General features: G+C 37.1%; 1 protein-coding gene across 1 annotated transcript in view; it reads left to right on the plus strand.

Moving 5' to 3' along the window:
• The first annotated feature begins 2,499 nt into the window (after window positions 1–2,499).
• Window positions 2,500–26,331, plus strand: part of NAALADL2 (N-acetylated alpha-linked acidic dipeptidase like 2) — a 913,415-nt gene continuing 889,583 nt past the window's right edge. The window contains exon 1 of the mRNA XM_067738075.1: window positions 2,500–2,743. The gene's annotated coding sequence lies outside the window, so the exon portion shown is untranslated. The remainder of the gene's footprint in view (window positions 2,744–26,331) is intronic.

A 26,331-nucleotide genomic window follows, 5' to 3' on the forward strand; every position in this document is an offset into this window, starting at 1 on the left:
ATTTTATATATAAGGAAAGTAAGGCGTGGCGAGGCGAAGTGATTTGCTCAAGTCTATGCAGCTGGCAGAAGATGGGAAACAATATGCTAATTGCACTGTATCACAGCCGTGACTTTTTTTTTTTCTTTTTCCCTTTTGCGGTACGCGTGCCTCTCACAGCTGTGGCCTCTCCCGCCGCGAAGCACAGGCTCCGGACGCGCAGGCCCAGCGGCCATGGCCCACGGGCCCAGCCGCTCCGCGGCATGTGGGATCTTCCCGGACCGGGGCACGAACCCGTATCCCCTGCATTGGCAGGCGGACTCTCAACCACTGCACCACCAGGAAAGCCCGCAGCCGTGACTTTTAACACACTACAGCATGCATAGAAAACTCTAGTCCCATTTATGGAATCAGTAGCCAGGGTGACCAACGTCTTTGTCCCAGTTTGGCTGAGGCTCAGGGATTTCCCCAGACGGGAGACTTAACAGTGCCAAAACTGGGAAGGTTCCAGGCCAACCAGGACAATTTGATCACTCTCAATAAATAGCCCCAGCTTTGATTGCAGTGCCTCTTAAACTTGAATGTGCCTAGGAATCGCTTGGAAATCTGGTTATCAGATTCTGATTCAGATTCTTGTTGAGTAGACAGGGACAGGGCCTGGGAATCTTCATTTCGACCCAGCTCCCAGGTGATGCTGATGCTGCTTAACTCTTTCTATGCTGAATAATGAAGTGTCCTTGTCTAATCTCAGGGCTCACCCAGACCTTATCAATCAGAATCTGCCTTTTAACAAGATTCCCCAGGTGAATCATTCAAGTTTCAAGAGCTCAATTCTAGTCCACCTCTGATTAGAATAAGATAATCTTTACCTGTGTTTTTTTTTTTTTTTTTTTTCCTGATTTAAGTAAGCCTTCCTGAATACAACAAAACTCCTTTCACTAATCTGCCTTAGTTCACCTTTCTGGGAGTCCAGCCACCTCTTTCCTTGTACATTTACCTATTGGCTCATTCCTTACTTTTCCTAATACCCTGTAATGTTCTTGAACCCAATTATTTAAGCTCAATGTTGGGTGTTTGTTTCTGTGGCTTTTATTCCCCAAATGACCATTATTCCACTTGAAAAAAATCAGGTGTTCAGCATCAAAGGGGCCCTTAAAGTTGTTTACTCTCAACTATAAAACTGTCCATCAGAATATAGTATGTATGACTGTGAAAATAGTAAATTACGGTCTCAAAATACTCCCCGGTGTCACCAGCAAAAAAAAAAAGAATAAAATGAAATTTATTTGCAGTAGGTGCTTCCTCCTGCCATCGTTTGAGTGTAATGGAAGGTTGTAGAAATTATACTGAGGGTTATTTCTATGTTTTTATTACATGTTAGGCAGTCTTCTAGGTAATTTACATTTTATCATTTAATATTCATAATGGCTCTATGAGGTAAGATACTCCTATTATCCCCAATTATCAGTTGAAGCTACTGAGCAGAAAAACACTAATAACTTGTCCAAGATCAAAGAGCTAGTAAGTGGTCAAGTCAGGATTAGGGAGCAGGCCCAGTGAAAATGCTCTTGACACTACACTACATGCTGACTGTATTTCAGCTCCATGATTGTTTCTTCCATAGCACTGACCACAATTTATAATTATCTATTTTAATTTTCACTTTCAATCTGCCTTCTTCTCAAGATTTAACCTCCTTCTGAAAAGGGATCATGTTTCTTTGGCTCCCTCTTATATTTCAAGTGCCTGGCACATAGTAGGTGTTCAGTAAATGTTTGTTAAAATGAGTGAATAAATGACAAAATAATGTAAGATCAGTAGTCTACATACACATACAAAGTATAAAGAAGAGAGAAAGGTTGTCAGCCTGGGGGAATTGGGGTCTCCTAAAACACTCCAATCTGAGAAATGGTGTGACTTTAGAAGCTGGGTTGATGCTTTCACAGTATCTACTGGTCAAACTTCCATCTGAGACAATTACAAGTCTCCATGTTAATAGGAAGCTGGAAAAGACTTTTTAAGAAGTTATATACATACATATGCATAATTTGGTGTATATATATTTCATTTTATTTTAGGTTTAAGAAGTCAAAATACAGTCTTCTCTCATATTAACTGGGGATTGTTTCCAGGACCCCTGTGGAAACCAAAATCTGCAGATGCTCAAGTCCCTTCTATAAAATAGCAAAGTAGAGTTGGCCCTAGGTGTCTGCTGGTTCTGCATTCAAGGTTGGCTGAAACCATAGATGCAGAACCTGGAACTACTGAGGGTCAACTGTAGTTATTTTTTGCTTTGCTTTAAAAGAAGTCTTTGGGCTTATTTGGAAATAATGCTGCTGCCATAAGCCATCTTCAGAACATTTAAAAATCATGATTCCTAAGTTAATTTGGAAGATGTTGCAACAGCATTTGGCTTAAAGCAGTAAACTGAGTTTGCAGTACACCTTGAAACATCTATTGTAGTTAAGATGAGCTGTGTAATAGCCTTAAATACCTACTACTGCTCTGAAACTAAATCCTGTGTTTCCAGCTTGCCAGGTTCCCTGCTCATTATCTCCTCTTTATCTTTATTCACTACTGTTCCCACCTGGAATGCCTCTCCCTTTGATTAGGCCTGTTTGAGATCTGAAGCTCTTTAGGGCCTACCCACAATCCCCCAGCGTTGTGGAGCAGTCCAAGAGGACGTCAGCCACGCTGATCACTGCCTTCTCTGCCCTCTGGTACTTTCATCTCTGCTACCACCTCTCGTGATTCACGTTATGGGGTGAGTGGTCTTTCCTTATTCTTTTCTTGTTTGTTATGAGTAATTCTTGTCTCCATAACTAGATCGTACTTTCCAGAATGCAGGGGCGCTATCTTATACATCCCAGAATCTTAACCAAACCTAGAACTGGACATATATTGGATATGCAGGAAATACTCCTTGAATGATTCATTTGATTTGAACGTTGTCTAAAGTTGTGCATGTATGTGTCATTTCTCTTGCCGTTATGTGGAATGTTGTTTACCCCAGGGCTTTTCCAAATTATTTAGACCTGCTTCTAAACTCAAATACAGCTGGTGGAAGGCTTTTTTTGTTTTGTTTTGTTTCTTCATAGAACAAACATAGTTCTTTGTGATTGGGAGTCTGAGGTAGAAGGAAAGCAGAGAGAAAAATCATTTCATCTTCCTGCTAAGTGTACAGGGCCCTTGGGGCTTTTAACAGCCACCTCTAAATCAGTTGAACAGATATTTTTACTAAAAGATGGGATGTAGTTTCTGAAATATTGAAAAGTTCCTTTGTCAAATTGTTATTACTGTTTGCATTTTACAGTCAACAAAACCCAAAACATATTTTTATATATCTTAATTAAGTCTTTTCTTTCTGGATGCTGTGAGCATATGACTTATATATTCTTATGTGTGTATAGCTTTCTGTGGATGAGTAAATCAGTTCCTTACAGGTTTTTTAAATTTTATTTTTGGCACAGTTAATCTCATCACTGTACAATTTCTATTTCAATGTAGTCACAATTATTAGAAAGACGATTAATTTTATATATAACCCATTATCTTAGATAGAAATTAGATTTTAAAGGTAAATAGTCTTGGATACAAATTAAGCATTCTGTGATGCCTCTCCCCTCTCCCAAGTCTTAGAGGTGCCTAGTTAATTTCTTTTATAGTGTAAGAAATGTTACCCTAGGGGCCAGAAAAAAGATAGTGATATGTATGTAACCAATGGCACTGCTAGTAAATTTGGACCAGTTTACAAGTTAACAAGTATCAGACTGAGAGTAAGTAGGTTGAAGTAAGTAGGTTGCTTTAGACCAGAGTAGTTGGGAGAAATGAGGTGCTAAAAATACATTTACCTACTAGGTTTGCAGAGAACAGGTGACGCTAATCCAGTTGTAGAAAAATCTGGAAGAAGAACAGCCACACAATCTGTCTTCACCCTTCAGCTGAATAGCGTTAGGGAGGTCAGGTGAATATACTAATCCATTCCTGGGTGAGGCCAAGAAGCAGTATCCAGCTGGTCATCATAAAGAAAATTCCTGGGCTACAGATTTTAGGTCTGGGATGAGATTTGGGAAACTTTGTTTTAGAAACAGTCCCCCCAAGAGATTCAGATTATCAGCTAAGCTTGAGAATTACTGATTTCCCAGACTTCAGGAGGCTTGGTTCTAGGCCAATTTTGGAATCAGGAATTCAGGCAGTTTCTTAGACCGACTAAAAATCATGTGGGCTAACAATCTACCAGTGGCCCAGTCAAAACTGGATTCTGGTAGTGGTGGGAGCTTTGTGTGCCATTTGGAGGAGTTTGCGTTTTATGCTGTAGGGGAAGGGAAGCCACTCAACCTCCTAGGGTTCCTTCTAGTGCCATGCCGGTCAAGCCATCATTACTTACAGAGTCACTAGAAAATTATATTCTTACATTGAGCAAACTGAGTACTCTCAGCTTAGTAAAAACTGGTATAAAGGAAAAGGATTTTTTTTTTTTTTTTTTTGCGGTACGCGGGCCTCTCACTGCTGTGTCCTCTCCCGCTGCGGAGCACAGGCTCTGGACGCGCAGGCCCAGCGGCCACGGCTCACGGGCCTAGCCGCTCCGTGGCATGTGGAATCTTCCCGGACCGGGGCACGAATCAGCGTCCCCTGCATCGGCAGGCGGACTCCCAACCACTGCGCCACCAGGGAAGCCCCAGGAAAAGGATTTGTTTTCATTATTTATTTTAAAAAATACTTTTATTTATTTATTTTTGGTTGCATTGGGTCTTCGTTGCTGCGCAGGCTTTCTCTAGTTGTGGCGAGTGGAGGCCACTCTTCATGGTGGTGCGTGTGCTTTTTCTTTAAAACACACCAATTGTACTTGAACATGTTACTTTTTTTAAAATTAATTAATTTATTTTTGGCTGTGTTGGGTCTTCGTTTCTGTGCGAGGGCCTTCTCTAGTTGTGGCAAGCAGGGGCCACTCTTCGTCACGGTGCGCGGGCCTCTCACTATCGCGGCCTTTCTTGTTGCGGAGCACAGGCTCCAGACGTGCAGGCTCAGTAGTTGTGGCTCATGGGCCTAGTTGCTCCGCGGCATGTGGGATCTTCCCAGACCAGGGCTCGAACCCGTGTCCCCTGCATTAGCAGGCAGATTCTCAACCGCTGTGCTACCAGGGAAGCCCTGCATGTGCTTCTTATTGTGGTGGCTTCTGTTGTTCTGGAGCATGGGCTCTAGGGTGTGGGCTTCAATAGTTGTGGCACGAGGGCTCAGTAGTTGTGGCTCACAGGTTCTAGAGCACAGGCTCAGTAGTTGTGGCACACGAGCTTAGTTGCTGTGCGGCTTGTGGAATCTTCCCGGACCAGGGCTTGAACCCGTGTCCCCTGCATTGGCAGGCGAGTTCTTAACCACTGCACCACCAGAGAAGTCCCTTGTTATTTTTAAAAAATAAATGCTTTATTTTATCCTTAAATGTACTTATTTTGTGAAAAAAGTAAGCCCAAGTGCAACATTTTTATGGTATTTTTCTAATATAAAAAATCAATCTAATGATGACCAAATGCTTGTGCTAAATTTTGTCTGGAGCAGCAGTTCAAACTTTAGCTGCCTCAGAACCACCTGGAGAGCATATTAAAGCACATCTTGTTGGGCCGCAGTCCCAAAGTTTCTGACTGAGGATGGGGTGGGCATAGAAATTTCATTTCTGGTAATTCTCAGGTGATGCTGATGTCCTGGTCCTAAGATCATACTTTGAGAACCACTGTCCTAGAGGGTGGAGTGAGAACAGAGGAGGTAATAATTTTCATTAGTGTTTTTCAAACTTAGTACTTAATTTTTGTAAGAGTGTTACCCAAAGGATGAAAACTCCACATACCATCATTATGTATATTAAAATGCTAATTTGGTAATATACCACTATAAAAGAGAACCATGTTTTTAATCCTAATAAAGTGAAAACAGGGACCAAGTAGTATAGTCATTAGGCAGTAAGAGTATATGCTGATTTAACATAAATATTAGGTACAATGTAACTATTTTGGTTTTTCTAAAGAAAAACATTTTACTCTGTGTTCTTTAGAAGAAGTTAGTGATATCTAGACTGTATTTTGGTTATCAATGCAAGAATCTATATACATGTATTTAAAAGGTTTTTATTGAGAGAAATAATTTTATAACAAATTTAGGAGTTTGTATAATAATTTTTCTAAAACCCTGTTTTTGCCATCAAAATTAGTATTAAAAAGCTTAATGTTGAAAAGTTGTGTTTTCGTTTTAAATGATTGCATTTACAGATAATTTTTTTAAAGAGTTTTATTGGAGTGTATTTGATTAGAATGTTGTATTAGTTTCTGCTGTACAGCAAAGTGAATCAGTTATACATACACATATATCCACTGTTTTTTAGATTCTTTTCCCATATAGGTCATTACAGAGTATTGAGTAGAGTTCCCTGTGCTATACAGTAGGTACTTATTAGTTACCTATTTTGTATATAGTAGTGTGTTTATCTCGATCCCAGTCATCCAATTTATCCCCTCCCCTGTCCCCTGCTTACCCCCAGTAACCATAAGTTTGTTTTTTACATATGTAATTCTGTTTCTGTTTTGTAGATGAGTTCATTTGTACCCTTTTTAAAGATTCCACATATAAGCAATATCATATGATATTTGTCTTTATCTGACTTGCTTCACTTAGTATGACAATCCCTAGGTCCATCCATGTTGCTGCAAATGACATTATTTCATTCTTTTTTACGGCTGAGTAATATTCCATTGTATATATGTACCATATCTTCTTTATTCATCTGTCGATGGACATTTAGGTGGCTTCCATGTCCTGACTATTGTAAATAGTGCTGCAATGAACACTGGGGTGCATGTATCTTTTCGAATTATGGTTTTCTCCGGATATATGCCTAGGAGTGGGGTTGCAGGATTATATGTTAGCTCTATTTTTAGTTTTTTAAGGAACCTCCATACTGTTCTCCACAGTGGTTGTACCAATTTACATTCCCACCAACAGTGTAGGCAGGTTCCTTTTTTCCACATCACAGATATAATTTGAGATTGTCTGAAAGTAGCTTTGGTCTTCCACAAAAAATTTTAGATAAAGAGTACTTCTTAAATTCTATTTTTCTCAATCTGGGATGAATAACTTGTACAGGCTATAAAGATGAAATTATAATTCTTTAATAGTTGACTATGGTCAACCTTATTAAATATCATATCTTTACACTGTCAGGGCATTTAGTACTCCTAACGTCTTAGCAGTCTGTGATAGACTCATGCAACTTAAAAAATACATATTTAAAATTTATATTTTTTTAAAATACAAAGAATGATAGAGTTAATTAAAGGATAAAGGGCTATTTACTAGCACAGCCATGAAAAAATTAACAACATCTGGACTGATGTTGAGTAACATGTGTTTATATTATTATACTTTAATTTTCTTAAATGATAAATGAAAGAGATAGATTATTACCCGGTAGTCTCAAAATACTTTCTCATTTATTTATTCATTGATGCGAGAATCCAACAGCAGTATCGATTAGCTAATCTTCTAAATGTAAAATCTGGATCTTTTTAACAACATAAATAATATTTCTTGATTTTTATCTTTATGCCAGATTTACTTATTGGTTTCATATCCAAATGATGTATTTACCAAATATTGTATAACAGAAAGAAGCAAAACAAAATGGTGATAAAATAGTGCTTAAGAAATTGATTTTATTTGCTAAAATGTTTCTTGGCTGCCTTTGAGTTTAATCACATACAGTGAGTATGTTTAGTGGATGATAGTTTAAACCCCTCCAAAGGTTAAGGGCAGTGATTAGAATCGGTACATTTACAGTTGAGGAATGGATCTTGACTAACCCCATACAGAATTTTATTTCAGTCTTATGTAACACATGGTTTTAACCTGGCCAACAATGTTGCTTTTAATCTTTCATCCCTTCAGAAAAACTAAGGGAAGTGATGGAGGGATATTGGCTATCTGTAGTCCAAATAAGTAAAATGTTAGACAACAGCCATATCGTCTAAAACTATTTAGCTTTATTTTTATTTACTTAAAGACAATTATGCCACATCTTCCAAAGGGATAAGTGCACAGTGGGGAATGTTTTGCGGAGAGAACATTACTATCTAAGAGCCTTAAAGCACTTGACCTTCATTCGGCATCTACAGTCTGTTCCGTAACTTGCTCTGGTATCACCATGTTGCTTCTGTGTTATTGCTTCAAAACATTTGTTTTAGCAGCAGAAATCTCTTACTGTAGCTTTAAGTGGTGCCATTTTCTGTCTGAACTTAAGGAATGCTTATCTCAAAGGATAAAAATGGAGTAACCTGTTGGCTTTGTTTGTGAAGTAATTGATACACCAGCTTTCATCAAACAGTTCTTGGCCAGCTGAGGAAAAGTGAAACCAGTTTTGCCGATGAGATCTTGCTGCCTAGTGGATTTTAATGGAATGATTTGGTGTGTCCCTTAGCAGCCTTTACCCAAGCTGTCTATTCTACGCTTAGCAGTACCTTGTCTAGAATGATAAAGTCTGGCGTCATAAAGTAAGAATGTTCTTTCAGCCCAGGATAGTTCAAGGCTCTCATTTGGCACTAAATTGTGCATCTCCCACTGGGTTCCCACACATGACCTACTTGTTTACCAACTTTTAAAATTATAAACAAGTACATTATATAATGTTTGGTGTAGAGTGAATTACCCCCTTTTAAAAATATCTAGGTACTATAACTTCAGAACTGCCAGATTTTAACTTCCTACTGAAATGTCTTGGCTCTTGAGATGTGCACTATTTCTTGATTTTACTATGTAACATACGTCTCATTCTTTCAGGAACTGGCTTATTTTTCTTTTATTCATAGAGTGCCTGTGGAGGGGGGTGTCCCATAATTGTATATTGCCCTCTTCTCTTGGCCATAGTTTATGAGCCCAAACGTGGGCTTCTGATATAATCTTACAGACTGAGGCACTAAAGAGAGACCAATTCTTTTTTTTTTTTTTTTCAGTTGCATTTAACCTTTAATTTTTGTATGGGTTAACAAAAATCTTCCTATTTTCAGTTGAACATAAAGATCTTTTCTTTTTGAATTTTATTTTTTATACAGCAGGTTCTTATTAGTTATCCATTTTATACACATCAGTGTATACATGTCAATCCCAATCGCCCAATTCATGACACCATCACCCCCCCACCCCCACCGCTTTCCCCCCTTGGTGTCCATACGTTTGTTCTCTACATCTGTGTCTCAATTTCTGCTCTGCAAACCAGTTCATCGGTACCATTTTTCTAGGTTCCACATATATGCGTTAATATACGATATATGTTTTTCTCTTTCTGACTTACTTCACTCTGTATGACACTCTCTATATCCATCCACGTCAAGAGAGACCAATTCTGATTATCCCAAGTTTTACAGCCTGAGGGATTTTCTCAATGGCTCAGTTATTTGTCAATGGACTACTTCCCATGTAAAAACTCACTCTCAGCAGGTCTGTTTTCCATTGATTATATACATATCTAACGTGTAGAAAGAGAGGAAAACAAAACCAACCTTTAGATAAGCAGAGAAGAGAGTTGGAGAATCTTGATGGTATTCGAGTTTGTAGCTCAAGTGGTGCTTGAAACTTTAGTGCACTCTGGCCTATGGTTCAGCTTGATGGTTTGACATAACCCAGTATCCTTCTACAAGTTTTTCCATTTTGCTTTTTCAAGTCTGAATTGGCCACAAGATGGGTACAGCAGAGGTCCTGAGGTACGGTGGGTGCTAAGAGAATGTGGTCTAACAAGGCTTAGGATACAGTGCAGATATTTGTCCTTCCTAGCATTCTCCCAAAAGACTACACTGTTTAGATACTGTAAGACTATGCTTTGTGGACCAATGTGTTTATTAAGGATTATTATTTTCTTAAAACAAAGTAACATACCTGAAAAATAAAAGCACGGAAAAACAGAAAAAGCTATCCTTACAGTCAATATGACGGTTATCAGAAACATCGTAAAAGACTACTCCTTAGAAAAACAGGAACAAGAATGTACAGCAATGTCAGTAAGATTAATGAAAATACTTTGTCTAGAACATACTGAGTGTACTCAAGCAAAGATCCCTATATAGGAAACAGTGGACAGACTGTGGCTAATATCTTTTGAGGCATTGTGAGTTAATTCAGAAATATTTATTCCTGAATAAACATTTTGTATAGTCACTATTTTAGTAAACTATTTTTTCTTCATAATTAATGTGTTATGGCCATTATCTTTCTATTCTTCTAGGAGAAGATTGAAAGCCAAATCTGGCCCATAACCTGTTTTTGTCAATGTTTTTTGGAACAAAGCCATACCCATTCATTTAGTATTGTCCATGGCTGCTTTCACACTGTAACAGCAGAATTGAGTGGTTGTGATAGAACATATCACATATGCCCTGAAAAGCCTCAAGTATACTACCTGGCTACATATAGAGAAATTCTATTGATCCCTGTTTTAAAAATTACTTTCCTGTTTCGTGTAAGAAAATTGGTTTTAATTTCCATTGTTTTGAAATATATTTAATGTTTCAGGAATAAAACCACTGTATAAATTTAAAAACAGATGCATTTTGTATCTCTTTTGTCCAGTACATCCTGTGTTTACCAACTTGTTTGATGGCTCATTTCTTATGATAGCTCTCCTGGTTGAGTCTTCCATTTGGAAAAAGTTCTCAGAATTTGAACCACATTCCTGAATGTTTTTTAACTTTCTAGTCCCTTCAGAAAGGGTCCTTCTTATATAAAATTCTCCTGGTTGTATATAGCTCTTCAGGAGCAGCAGAGGTTTTCCTAAACCTCCTCCTCTCACCTATGCAGATTTCCACTCCTTAGGTTTTGATCAGTCTCGAGAACTACCCTAAGATTAAGCCTTTTCACAAGTTTGAGACATAGCAGGGTTGAGAACTTAATCCCATGATACTGAAGGTTCATGCATTGTATCAGCTCTGGGTGGCACATACTAAGAAAATTGGATAAGAAACTGACATATAAGTTAAAATCTCACCTCTGACATTTACCAGGGTGCTACTAGGTAAAGTTATTTCATTTTTACAGTAGCCCACAAGGCTCTACATAGTGAGAAACATACATGCATATGTGTGCAATGGCAGGAGTCCATACTATGCCTTCTCACCTCATCTACAATTCTCTCCCTTCTTGCTGTTCCTCACAGGACAGGTTGGCTCTCAGTCTTTGCCCATTATACCCTTTCTCTCTGGGATACATTCTCCTAGATACCTGGGTGGTTTATTCTCTCATCCTTGATGCCTTCCCTTGAAACTGTATTGAGAATTGTGCAACCCCTTGCAATACACACATTCCATATCCAATGTTGCTATTTCTTTAGCACTTAGCATCGATGTTAAATATATTTTACTGCTCCATTTTTTTCTACTAGAAATTAGCCCTTTTGAGTTTCAGAAATTTTTGATTGTTTCCTGTATTCCTAGTACTTAGAATGGAAGGTTTTCTTAAAATATAGGTTGAACAAATGAATAAATGATATAAACTATTTGGAAGTGAATGAATGACACATATGATTTGGAAACGATGCAGATGGTATAAGTTAAATGTGTGTAAGTTATAAAAGAGCAGATTTCTATTGCAGTGTATTGCACACATTTTAAAGTTACTTGCGTTTTCCAGGATTAGTAAACATTTCTGTACTACTGGAGTAGCTCGCCAGAATAAAAATAGCCAACGACTCTATTCTTCAGTATTAGGGTCAAATACTGACTCTATAACTATTTATGTTCTTAGAGCACTGAAATCTTCTCCAATTAGACTTAAAATCCATAATACTTACAGTAAGGAAATATACAAGTCATCTTGCACATTTATTCTCCCTCCCTCTGTTCCTCTTTCCCAGCCCTTTCGCTTCCATTAGGGGTCTGGATCTCTTATATTCTATACAGCTTAGGAATTCTACCTTCAGATTTCAAAGACTGATTTTTGTTTTTACTTATACATTATTAATGTACATTAGATTTTTTTCAATAAAAAGTGTGTCGAATAAGCGAACACCCTAATTACAAAATAAACCAATTGCATATCGTCTCACGGAAGCACAGACTTATAAAGGTCATAATTTGGCACAAAGAAAACAATTTAAAAGTCCTATTACATTTTGAGACTAGGCTTTTAAAACACACCATTTGGTGAACTTAACACTTTGGTATCGTGTTCAACTTCACTGTTTACTACGTGAAATGAAACCATGACAACAATTTTGAGGGAGTTTTTCAGAATTTTTCTATTAATCAATGTATGTGTGTGCATGCATTTTAAAGCTCTTAAAAGAACACAAGAAGCGTATTCCAAATAAAACTATTTAAACTTTAGAGGAAAGCTTCTCCTGCCATTAGAACAGTGCATTAAACTGTTGCTGCTCAAACGGTGATTCTCACGTCACACGTTAGCATTGATTTTTGTTAGCTTCTTTGTCGGAGACCTGATAAAGCATACAGATGTTTAATTTTAGGAAGCACTTATGGTATATCTAGTCATCACAGCTTAGGTACTAAGAAATGTGCCTTTTCCTGCCTTACTGAAATCATATTAAGGAGTACGTGTTTTCAGAAAACAGAAGAATGGTAAGTCAATTAGTTTTATGGTGACAGTTAAAAGTCAACTTAGATCTAAATTTCCATTTTTTTTGGTTGACATATGTTAAACTAATTTGGCTAGTTAAATAGAATGGTCAACTTCTTTTGAAGAAAAGCTTATTTATATTACTATTTAAGGTATTAATTTTGTCAAATATTTGGTAAAAATTTATTAGAAGTTTTATAAGAGTTAAAAGCTTTTAAAAAATTATCCCAATACCGTATGTCAAATGATAACTTTTAAAAGACCTATCATAAATCATACAGTTTAGTTTTTAATTTTGTTGACAGTAGTTTTTGTTGATTAATTTTTTTGATAGTCTTTTTTTTTTTTTTTTTTTTCGGTATGGGGGCCTCTCACTGTTGTGGCCTCTCCCATTGTGGAGCATAAGCTCCGGACGTGCAGGCCCAGCGGCCATGGCTCATGGGCCCAGCCGCTCCACGGCATGTGGGATCCTCCCAGACCGGGGCACGAACCCGTGTCCCCTGCATCGGCAGGCGGACTCTCAACCACTGCTCCACCAGGGAAGCCTGATAGTCTTTTTTTTTTGAGGGTGGAACTCATCTACAATTTTGGAGAAAAAAACTGATATTCTGAATAGTATAATATTCACCTGAAAAATTCCTTTAACATTTTCAGTTAAGCAGAAGCAAAGATTATAACATGTATTATACATTTTAATAAGAACAAATTATACTATTTGTCACTCATTCTATCATTCACTAAATATACATTTAGTACTTATTAAATGCAAGTTTAATTTAGAAATATTTGTGTGGCATTTCAGGTATTTTTAGGAAAAAAATGAAAACTTGCTTATATGTTCAATTTTTTTTTCCAAAGTTTTATCAAGAGGACTTGATACAAGTATAATTTCAGTTAAAATCAATTGAAATAATTAACAGATGCCAGGAACTTTAAAATATTAAGTTTGTAATTTTTTCATAGAAAATATAACAAGTACATAGGTTTAGTTAGACCTTTTCCACGAAATCCAACTTTAGCTATATATCACATGCATTTGGAAATTTAAAAAAATTTAAAGAAGGCAAAGTATTACGAGTTTATACTATATATATGTGTATATATATATATATATATATATATTTAAATATGGCAAGTGTTATGGGTTGTGTCCACCGCAAAAGACACATTGAAATCCTAACATCCAGTACTTGTCAATGTGACCTTACTTGGAGAGAGACCCTTTGCAGATGTAATCAAGTTAAAATGAGGTCAGACTAGATTAGGGTGGACCCAAAGTCAAATGACTCATGTCCTTATGAAGCCATGTGAAGACACAGACATGTGATGTCACATCACATCTGATATGTGGGAGAAGACCATGTGAAGATGGAAACAGACATAGAAGGATGGTTCTTCAGTCCAAGAAAAGTCAGGGATTTCTGGCCACCAACATAAGCTAGGAGAGAAGCATGGAACAAGTTCTCCCTCAGATCTCCCAGGAAGAAACAACCCCGCCAACTCCTTGATATTCAGATTTCTTGCCTCCAGAAGTATGAGAGAATAAATTCTATTTTAAGACACCCAATTTGTGATAATTTGTTATGACAGTCCCTAGAAGTTGAAACAGTGACTCTAATTTGTCCACAAAATCCCCTTATAGTCAATTAAAGAAGCTCATTGACCTTATATTGAAAACCACAGAAGACATAAACATATAGCTCCCATTTCAGGAAATTTAGCCATAAATGATGATTATAAAATTAATAGCTCTCTCCCACCCCCTGCCCAACGTCAGTAACACTTAGGACTAGGTACTGCTGCATAGGACAGGAAAACAAATAACAGTAAATTCACCAGAATAGAAATTTTACTTACTGAAGTCCAGAGGTAGGCAGGAAGACAGGCGTTGGTGTGATGCTCTGTCTTGTGCCGTGGCTTGTCTCACATGGCTTTGATTCTAGGTCAAGATCATTGATTGAGCTTCAGCCATTACACGCACATTTGTCAGTTGGAAGAAAGCAGGTGAGGGTCACACCAGTCACACCCCCTCCCTTTACTAATACTTCTCAGAAGCCACACATTACACTTCTGTTCCTATCCTATAAGACAGATGTTAGTCACATGGCCACAGTTTGCTGCTAAGTAGGCTGGTAGCCTTTTTTCCCAGTGGCTATGCGCCTAGCTGAAAATCAGGGGTCCTAATACTAATAAAGGAGAGGAAAATGGATATGGGGAAACCAGTTTCCACCACACCCAAGTATACAAAAATGAAACAAACCCTCATAGCACAACTTTAATAAAAAATCAATTTTCATATGACATAGCAGTTGAAATTAAAGCAAGCCACAAAGTGAAATGGACCATATACAACCAGAACTCTCAATTCTACCATATAAGTATCTCGGGGGTCTTCCTACTTCTTTCTGTCTCCATTGATGACGTTTTTCACCTAGGCCACTGTAATAACATCCTCGTAATTAGTTGCCTGCTTCTCTACTCTTGCACCTTGCAATGTATCTTCACCCTTTATTGATTTTTAGTATCATAAAGGTGATGTCTGAGATATTAGACGTGTCTTACAAAGTCCTGTGGGAGCTTCTTACCTCCCATCTTCACATTCTACCACTCTTTGTTGTGTTCCCTATGCTTCAGTCATCCTAGGTTGTCTTCTGTTCCTTCGTTGTTGACTAGTCTCTTAAGTCCTCATCACTGTACCCATTTTTCCCACTGCCTGGATTATTCATATCTACCATCTTTACCTAGACAACTTCGACTCATTCTTGAAACCTCAGCCTAAAATTTGCGTTCTTAGGGAACGCTTCCTGAGCTTGCTTTTTTTCGGCTCAGTAAGCTCCCTGTATATATGTACTCCTTGCTCTTTTTTTAAAATTACCAATCTCATTTAGAATTCTTTGTTTAATACCTGTCTCCCCACTAGAGAAGGACAGCTTTTGTTGACTCCTTTATCCCCAATGCCTAATATAGAGTCTGGGGTATATTAATAGTAAGAGCTTGCTAATTGTCTATTAGGGTAAAAATATTCAATTTTATAAGAGCAGATCATAAATATCTATAACAATTTAGTAAATATTCTGTATACTTATTATTGTTCATTGCTCTTCCAGACTCTAGCATCATTTTAGGCCTGTACTAGTATTATATGACTACTTTCTGAATGAATAGAATTGCAAAGCTTTTTACAAACATTAACCAACAATAACTGCTTCTTCTGTATGGTAGGCATGGTGCTAGAAAGCTAGACATACACTAGTGAATAAAACAAGCATTGATCTCATCTTCATAGAACATTCATTCTTGGATAAATTATTTATATATCTAACAATATAAGGACTTTAATAATAGAACATGGTGTATCTGTATAGTAGAATATTCTGTGGCCTATTAAAACAATGTGACAGAAATATATCTTTTGGCCAGGGAAGGTATATTGCTAAGTGGAACAAAAATCTAGTTACAAAACTATATGCACTAACATTCTAGTTTTGTATGAGAGTCTATCTGGATTAAGCCCACAATACTAACAGTGGTTTCCAAGATATCATTAAAAGTGGTTATCGCTGAGGTTTCCTTTTGTCTTCCTGAAATATGCTTATTTTTTAAAAATATAGAAATTAATTTCATTAAAATAGATTTTTTAGTGTCATTAGACTTTTGTTTTTCAGTAATTAAATGCTACCTTTGATATGGAAAAGTCAAATAGCTATTTTGTATGAATGGTCATATGAATCATAAGGCAGTTATGTTTCTTGCACAGTCTTCTAGTTGGAGAACCATAACCACTTACCCCATAGAATGGATATGGCAGGAATAAAAACTTAATGATTTTGAATAACTTACCTTAATTTACACAGCAACATAACTTACACCCTATATCCTATGGAACTGGTTTGTGACTTGGTGGGATTGAACTAAGTAAAACAGCCAGCCACTTAATTACTGTTTCGTTGTGAGCATCACACTAAATAGTTAATGTATTCTGCTGCTAATTCTCAAAACTATCCTGCAAGGTGGATGCAGGTTAACTTGCCCAAGGTTACTCACTAAGTGGCAGACCAGGGATTTGAATCTGTCCGACCAATTCTGGCACAGCGTGGATGTCAGCAGGAAGAGGGGAAGGTCATGCACTTGTTTGCATACAAGGAATCCTCCTTCCTGGAACCTTATTTTGTTGACAGTGTGTCCTAGTTTATCCCCCAAAGTTCTCAGGAGTTAGCAGGCCTATTTTTATATGATTGGTATTATATGTTTTCCTGAAAATACTCTCACCTAAATAAGATGATTTCCAAGCCCTGAAACAAGAACAGAAATACAACATTCTCTTCCCAGAATAATTTTATCTTTTAGCGTTCTTTTTTTCCCACCTTGGGTAATGTCCAATTATCACTAAATAATATTTCCAACTGCTATTTTTTGGTACTAAAGCAGTTTTCTATTCTCTGCTTCAGAATAAAGAAAAGAAAAATCAGGTTAGCATATTAGCCAACCCCTTCTGTCTTCCCTGCGTGGTTTTTGAGACACATGTGCATTCCTTAGGTTTCATGGCTTTGGCTACCAAGCAGAGCTGCTAAAGTTCATTACTGTAGGAAATCAGAGTGGCAAGTATATGAAAGGTGGTCTTGCAACACCATCCCTCACTTGTTTCGGGTCTTATAAAACCTGTCAAAAATGATACCAGCATCCAGCGCAGTCATGCCACCTTCTGGTTAAGAGGTCTCCATGTTTATATTCAAAATTATCAATCATTCTAAATACTGACTAAAGCTTGTCTTTTAGTACCAGTATTTCCATTTGCAGTAAAGATGTACAGGGAGGACTCCTCCATGTTCACGGCTTTTACATCACTGTCAAAATTAGTATATAAAGCATCCATCAAATACACACACAAGGTGAACTGGGCATGCCTTTACAAAGTTTTGTATATTTGTAATTTTACTAGGCTTTTTCAGATACCTCTAGAAGCAGGCACACTGACAGGTGCCAGGCCACTTTTCATGAGTGAAATATAAAAAGTAATAGGATGTGGCTAGGAATTTTATTACTATATCTGTCCAGAGGTTTAAGTTCTTAATTTTTGAATTACACTAGAAATGTTTATAAATGGCTGAAGTACTTTCTTCTTGTTTTCAGACATGGGAAATATAACAGGATGTTCATAAACAGATATAAAATACTTATTGGTTGATGACCTATTGAAAATTGAGAATTAAGTAAACTTAATTCTGGTTACCCCCAGCTCATTAAGTACACACATACCTTAATGACTATGAAAGTAATTTATCAACTGGGGTATATTTTTACTACCATATATTTCATAGCATTCAACTTATAAAAAGTGAAAGGTGTCACACTTCTGTGTGGCCTTCTCTGTATATGAGAGAACTAATTCCTCACATTTAAGAGCCAGGACACTCCAAAAGAACATGACAAATTTACAGAGCATTACAGACAATGTACCAGTGTTTTATACCCATTGGTATAGCTAGCCTTACGTAGGAAAATGGCTGCATAAAGGTGGGCCACTGAAACTTAGGGATCTTCGTGGAGGTTCATCTCTTTTGACAAGCATTCACACCAAAGCATTTAACATTTTTCTGCCTATTCATCTTCTGGAAGGAGGCAATCTCCTGATTTCCTTTTATATTTTGTGAGATATCACAGTTTAACTAAGGAACCAACGTAATCTCCATCATTGTGGATGATTACTATATGGCATAATATTACATCACTTCTGCTATCATGATTTATATCTTTAATATTCACATAAATTATGTGGCCTACACTGCTATTTATTGAACTGCATCAGATTGCCTCTCAGGGTGTTGATGTAAAACTTCCCACAGGCCATCTTTTTTCCATTTATAGTACCGAGCACAGCATTTGCCTTGCATGTGGTAGATGCTCAATGTGTCGAATGACTAAGACAATTATGATCCACTAGGAAAATAATTGAGAAAACAATTCTGTGTACTCATTTTTACTTATTGTCAACCACTGTGTATACATCTATCTACTCATAGTGGAACTATAACAATACGAAGTATTTTTTGGGTTCATTGCTCATAAGCTTCAGCTAGACATGGCTCTGGCAGATTCTCATCAGTAATATAATACAGAACATTGAACATGCACTCATTTTTGTTCCCAGGAAACTAGTTGAATCATTAAGTTAGAGCTATTAGAAAACTGGCCAAATGGTATGAACTTAAATTATGAGCTTATCAATGATCTAATTTCACTTAACTTATTTTCTGCTCCTTCTCTCCTTCTGTTTCCCCTGTGGAACTATGGAAGCAGTTGCAGAACATAACTACATCCTACTTAAAAATGACATTAATCTGGGCTCCCTGAATCTATAGATGGAAGGAGGTAGCGTCCATTCTGCAGCATCAAATATTACTCAGTTTATTTATAATGTTTGTTATGTGGCTTTTATTAGTCATTTCTAAAATTTACATGCCTGATAACTTCCTCAGTGTCAGCCTGAGACATCTGTAGGGAGAACCTTTAAGGGTACACCATTGGGAAAAACAAAGGAGCTTGTTTTTCAGTCCAGGAAATATGTGACCTCCACGAGACCAGGGACCAGATCTCTCCTGTTTCTTGACTGAATCCCAGAGTCCATCACAGTATATTATACATAATAAGCAGTCAGTTCACATAGATGAGTGAATGGATGAATGAATGAATGGTGGAAATTCATATACTCTATTGGGGCATGCACAGTACTTAACATTCAGGGACCTCATTCTGCCATAGGGCCCGGCACTAATCTTACCAAATTTCCAAAGTTATGATTTACATTACTGTATAATATATGAAGGATTGGTAGGTCTTGGCTCTTGCTAATTTCAAGGAAAAGCCAGAAGTTACTTCTCAGTTGTTCAACACTAACGTTACTGTTTATAATAAGATTTGTGAAGAATTTTCTGAACACGAAAGGAATGCTTAATCTTTATGTCTGTGAATTTCAAGCTGATCTATCTTCAGTGCTTTAATCATAGAACTCCATGTAATTGCATTTAATCATACTTAAAAATAAGTCATTCTCTAGATTCACTTATTCTCTCCTAATTCCAAATTGGTTCCTTTTCCTGATGGACCTGATTTCCTTTGTGGCACTACCATTCTACCCAGCCCCAGGCTAAAACCCTCAGTATATTTCTAGTACCTCTGAAACCATCATTGTTTAGGCAATTGAAAGTTTGTTCCTGAACAATTGCAGTAATGTCCTAATGGGCCTTCCTTGTTTTAAGTTTATCTGTAACAACATGGACTGTATGTGTAACTGCTGGACTATTATCTCAAAAATATCACTCTGATGCTGCCACATCCCAGTTCACAGACCTCCAAAGACTTTTCAGCCCTTAGGGTGAATAACCAAACTACCTGCATTTATAATCCATTAGAATGGGCCCTGGTTTCTCTTCCCTTGTTTCTCATTCTCACTCCCTCCACATAGCCTCTGCCTCTGGGGTTCCTGGCCAGGGCTGCCTACCCCCAGCAAAGTTATTAGCACCTGTGGGCAATGTGGTTTGCAAAAACATATTCAGTATTATAATACATTTTGTCTTTGGGGGGCGGGAACACTATCATTTTCAAAATACTGACTATAGAACATAAAACTTGGCAGAATTTTCTTGGTTGGTAGGATAAAACAGAAGAGCAGGAGACAAACTTTACTGCATTTTCTTAAAAATTGGTGGGAAGATGTATCAGAATCTCCAGCAAGTGGAAGAAATTTATGATCAAAAGAAAGAGTTGGGAAGCAGTTGCTGTTCATTGGACATGCCCAATACATTCATTTATTCCTTCATTCTTTTTTTCCTTCACAGGACTGTAAACTCATTAAGCAGGGACCATGTGTCTTTAGTTAAACCCTGTGTTCCCAGTGCCTGGTGCAAAGTATTCATGTTCAATAAATACTCAAATGAACAAATTTTGTTGAACTAACAAAATACACAGTACTATGCTACGTCTTGGGTACACAAAGATAAAAAAGGATCCAGCTGTGACCCTCAAATAGCTCACAAGGTATTAGGTACAACACTATAGTAGGAATAATTAAAAATCAGTGTGAGTGCTATAATAAGGAATTCAGTGGTCTCAGTCTTGCTCCTCAAGTGTTTCATATTGAACTTGTAGACAAATAAAACTGCCAAGTCTTTTCCATGTAATCTTATTTTCATTTGCAATCCTCAGAATTCAGCCCTTCTTGCCTGCAAAACGGCCTTCTGTGCCTTCTTGCATGTTGCATTGCTCTTTAATAGGTGTGTCTGGGGGAGGGGGAAGTACTTATATTTCTGTATGTACACCTCATTTTTTAGATTAGGTTGTACATTCCTTGAAAGCAACAACTATTGATATTTGTCATAATTTGTATCTCAGGTGGTATGTGGAAGAGAACCTTGCTCATAGGTATTTGATCATTGTTTCTAATGGATAGATTCAATGCAGTAAAATCCATAGATTGAAAAATACGTGTTGCATTTGAAGAACTTGGATATTATAAGGATACTAATAAATACCTTGTAACTATTAATAGAATGCTCCTGGATTTGGGGGGCTATAGGTTCTGATAGAGAAATTTTAAGGACCTTAATAGACTACTTGATTTCAGAGAATAGAGCATTGGAAAATTATCTGAAAAATGGGTTCTAATTTTGGCTCAGATAACAAAACTACAATGTAACATATGCTATGCCATTAATGTCTTTTCAAATGTGCCTCTCAACCAAGTCCATAATATTTAGACAGAAAGAATGGTGTAATTAGAGGTTACGAACATTGCTGCTCCTTCTAACCATGGCTGGTTAACTCAGTTAAAGCATAGAGTTAATAAGTCCAGGGTCAAGAGATTAATACCCTTTGCCGTTCAGTTACTTTTCATTCTGTTTCTGGCCAGAGACTAAACACCAAGTCCTAGCCTGCCAACTCTCAAAGGCATGCTTTGGCCAAGGGAGATTGCCTGGGAATATATTGATGGATCAGCAGAAATCAGTCTTACTAGGCAAAAGCAGCTCAAAACACATATTCCACTAGCATCATCTTAAATGATCCATTCAAAATTTGTGGGGCGCCTACCTTGGGTCCAACTCTACTAGACCCTGGGGATAGAAAGATGAGTGTGACTCTATATCTGCTCTAGGAGAGCTCTCAGATTTATATCTTTTAAGGACCTTGACCTTGTCTTAGTCCCTTCAGACTGCTGTAACAGACTACCACAGTGTAGGTAGCTTAGAAACAGCAGAATTTATTTCTCACAGTTCTGGAGGATGGAAGTCTGAAATCAGGGTGCCAGCATGGTCAATAGAGAGCCCTCTTCCAGTCTGCAGACTTCTTGTATACTCACATGGTGGAAGGGACTAGGGAGCTCTATGGGATCTCTTTTATAAGAGCATTAATCCCATTGATGAGAGGTCCACTTTAGGATCTAATCACCTCCCAAAGACCACACCACCACATTGGTCACTAGGATTTCAACATCCGAATTTTGAGGGGTTCACAAGCATTCAGACCATAGCAGACCTCAAATTACCTAGATTTGGTTGTTTGGACTGATAGGAGGTTTGTGAGACTTTTTTCTTTTTGTTTTTGTTGGTTGGTTGATGGTTAGATCTTTGGACTTAAGCCACTCTTTTATCTGAAAATTTTCCAATATGATGTTTTGTCCTGTCAATATTTTTCAGACCTAAATGAATCACATTTAACTCTTTAGAAAAAAAACCTGTATGATCTTTGTAAGTTGAAGCTTTTAAGAAGGCTGACAGTAATATGATAAACTTGCTCCTGTTTAGAAACAAGTATAGAATATTTTACTACAAGCTCATAAATAGATCTTGTAAAGAGAACAATAAAATAATCAGCAGGCTATTGTTTTGAATTCTTTCCACGTACAAGATACCAATCTGAACACTAGGGAGATATAGAATACAAATACTGAATATCTGTATTAAATATTTTTATTTTTTGTAAATCATTAATTACAAATTATTACAAATTGTATTATTAAATGAAAATGTTAAAGTTTTCCAACTTTAAGAAGCATTCCAAATCAGCACTCAACTCATGAAGTTGTATGTATTGAGTAAATAGTGTGTATACAAAACATAAGAAATAAAATTTTCAAGTATATTAGACTTCCCTTGATTATAACTACTCAGATTTAAATGCATACCTCATTGTTTCTGAAAATTATTTGAGGTGTCTTATAAATAGCATTCATCCAATAAGAGATAAGCAACTAATGGAAAAAGAAGAAAGTATGTCTATCATAAACTTAATATCATTTTTGTGATGGAGAAACTAATCTGATTTGGAGCTTCCTGTGGGCCCTGACAGGAAAAGAAGAAACAGTATTGGCTATAGAGCTTTTATTATCAGAGAGCAAAAAGCTCACCAATTTCTTAGTTTTTCCTGGCATGAGATTCTAGAAATACTTTAGACCTTATCATGCGGAGATGCTGAATGCCATGCTAGTCATCATACGCTAAAATAGTTTATAACAAATGTGTCTGTTTCTTGACATCAGTGATAAAAATGAAAAGTTTCTTGTTAGAATGCAAGATAAGGAATGTGATCCAACAGGAGATGAAGCTACTGTGGACAGAATATGGCACTTTCTGATATTACAACTTTATTGAGGAACATAACTCAGGTTTCTTAGATGTTTGTTTGGGTTCCATATCCCTTTCAATTTCTCGTAAATATAATTTCTTTTAGCCAGTTCATTGATAGGGGTTGGTAGTAAAATGTTAGGTATGTGAGGTTTATGTTGTAAAGGTAACATAAAGCTTAGAGACTATAAAATTCTGTGGGACTATGAGACAGCAGTGGAAAGATTGTTTAACGTCAGAAAACACTTGCTTCCACCACTTTGGGTGATACTCATAAACTACTACAGTCTTCTCTTTCTTTCCCTATACAAACATGAGGATAATAATACCAGCTCTCTGTGTCACATAACTTAATGAAGTTTAAGATTTTTGTAAACCACACACTACTTTATAAGATACATAGATTTAATTTTCATAATTATATTTATAAATAATAAGTGTATACATATATTTATATAATGAAATACTGTTAAACTGGACCAATCTGTATTAAAATTCTGACTCACCAAGTACTCTATGATGACTGTCCATGCATGGTTATAAAAACCTGCTTTGTAGAAAGACAAAAGTTCAAGTAATAGAAAAGTAGCAAAAAAAAAAAAAAAGACAATAACTAAATTAACTAAACAGCACCACGGAGTGGACTACTCAAATGCAAAAAGGCCAAAGTGGTTACTTTTGTATAATAACCTGAAACAGAAGCTACCAATAGATGAGTGACCCCTTAAAAAGAAAATGCAAAATCATTGTATTTCCTGATTGTAAATTTCGTTAGGAGTCACAGGTAAGAGGGGATAAGAAGAACTAAATGGTTTATGGATAAAATTTTTCACTTTTTCTCAAAATATTGTGTGTATTTTAGTAAAAAAGGCATAAACATTTTAAAAATCGAAGCCATTTTCTTTCATAGTATAGGAGAACAAGATATGAGTGTAAAAGAGCAGTAATAATATTTTTTGTGGTTTTTCTTTTTAATATGCTGAAGACAAGTTGACAGAACGACGTACACTCTAGCGAGGGTAGCAGCTTTTCGTTGTCAGAGCAACATATACATTTCAGAGAATCGAGATCTAATCGAGTTGCTGCGATTCTGAGTGATACACAACAATAAATAAGGGAGATGAGTCTGAGGGTGGCACTGCCACCCACGCAGGCATGCAAATAGCATTTCATGTATAAAAATGTTTATTAGGTATGAGAGCAAGAGAAAATGAGTGTCTAAAAGCATCTGTTACCTTTTGAGATGATTTAAGTTAAATAACTAAAGCGCTGCATTTCAAAAACTGAATTTGAATTGAATTCCATTTTTTTTCACTTCAGTTGGTAAGAATGATTGCTTTTGATTCCAGATATTCACACTATAATCTAGTGGTTTGCTTTTAAAATGGTGTTAGGGTATTTCCAGCAGAGGGTAGGGGTAGCACTCAACTCCGGGTTGTGATGTGGGTTTTAAGGTCAAGCTGAGCAGCCGGCATATGAAAAAGGTCCTTATGTGCATGTATTTTGTGTCAGTGATGGGTAAGCTTGGCCAGCACTATCCACTGAAAAGCTGTTGAATGATGAGACAGGATGCTAGGTGGTGGAGAGAGCCACCTTTAAATGCACCAACTCCAGCTCTACCATATTCTCACGATGTGATCTTCACCAAGTTACATGATCCCTCTGATTTTATTTCTTCATCAGTCAGAAAGAGATAGTAACAGGTCCCCCACAGGGTCACGGTGTGTATGGAATGAAAAGAAGCATTTAAAGTGCATAGTTTTGGCAACTGCTGCTGTTATTGTGGAAACCTTCTAAATGCTTTGTAACTATAGATTTCCAAACTCAGTCATGAGGCATCTTCAGATGCATAAAGGAAGGAGTCGTAAATGTTAAGTGTGTAAGATTTCAAAAAACAATATTTTAATAGAAAACACTAAAAGTATTTCTTTTAATGGAGAAAATAGAGAATCAGAGAAGCTTATTAGGGGAAAATTCAAGTCTGTGTTTACCACCTCTCTATCTTGATTCTATCTCCCTTTCGCCATTCTAACAAATTAATTATTAAATTAACAATGGAAGAAAAATTTTCTTTACTGACAAAAAATTTGATTCTGCAGATTGAATGGCCTTGTAAAGTTCCAGGCACTGTTGAGGAGAAAATACACACGTCTAGGCATAGTCTCATGTAATTTGGAGGTCAGTGACATTTTTGAAGAATGGACAAGAGATAAATATTTGGCTACAAGTGGGCAGGAGACTAGGAAGTGTACCCAGAAAGTTCAAATTGCTGACCCACTGGGAAAACACTGTCTTCCTGTTTAAGATGAAAAACCATCTTCTGGTTTAAAGTAAGGGGAAAAGACTGCCTAACAGAGGCACCAAACTCTAATATCTTCAGGTACAAGGCAACTCAAGCAACGGGTGAGGCTGGGTGTATGGCAATAAGGAGTGGAGCCAACTGTGGTGCACTGAGTAGCACATCTCAAGAGATTCCAGTGGGTTATTTTGAAAACTCCTGAGCCTGTCTGACAGTTTCTGCAGGCTGAATTCAGCCTTCAGCCTTTCCTTCAGCTAGGGATCCCATCCGTAGCTTACAGGATCCTCCTCATATGGCAACGATCTCAATAGGAACCTCGACACATCAGCATTATCCCTGCCATTTGTTTCAGTGAAGGATGAGTGGATGGATTTGGAGGGTTTGCGTTTGTGTATGTATTTCTTCCAGCGCCACCCTTGGAAAAAATGTTAACATTTTGCCCTACACACACACACACACACACACACACACACACACATACACATACATACATACATACATACATACACACACACACACATGCTCACACACACACACTCCATTCCTCTGTGAAACAAATCTTCATTTGTTCATTTAATATCTGTTGCTTTTGATTACAGCAGGTGCAAATATATCTAATAAAAAAAAATAAAATTAGTGCCAATGGATGAAAAGTGAAGTTACACATCAGTAACTTTTTGTATGTTTCCAGATCTGAAGTAGAACAGGTGGAAAACACTGTATGAAATCCAAAATTGCATCCCAGTTTCAACTGCAAACACATCTCCCCACGAGCTCTCTACCAAATCAGAATGGTTAAGGAAAAAACAATGTGTGGTTTTATTAAATAATATAATC

This window comes from Pseudorca crassidens, chromosome 5 (genome assembly GCF_039906515.1).
Source record: "Pseudorca crassidens isolate mPseCra1 chromosome 5, mPseCra1.hap1, whole genome shotgun sequence".
NCBI lineage: Eukaryota > Metazoa > Chordata > Mammalia > Artiodactyla > Delphinidae > Pseudorca > Pseudorca crassidens.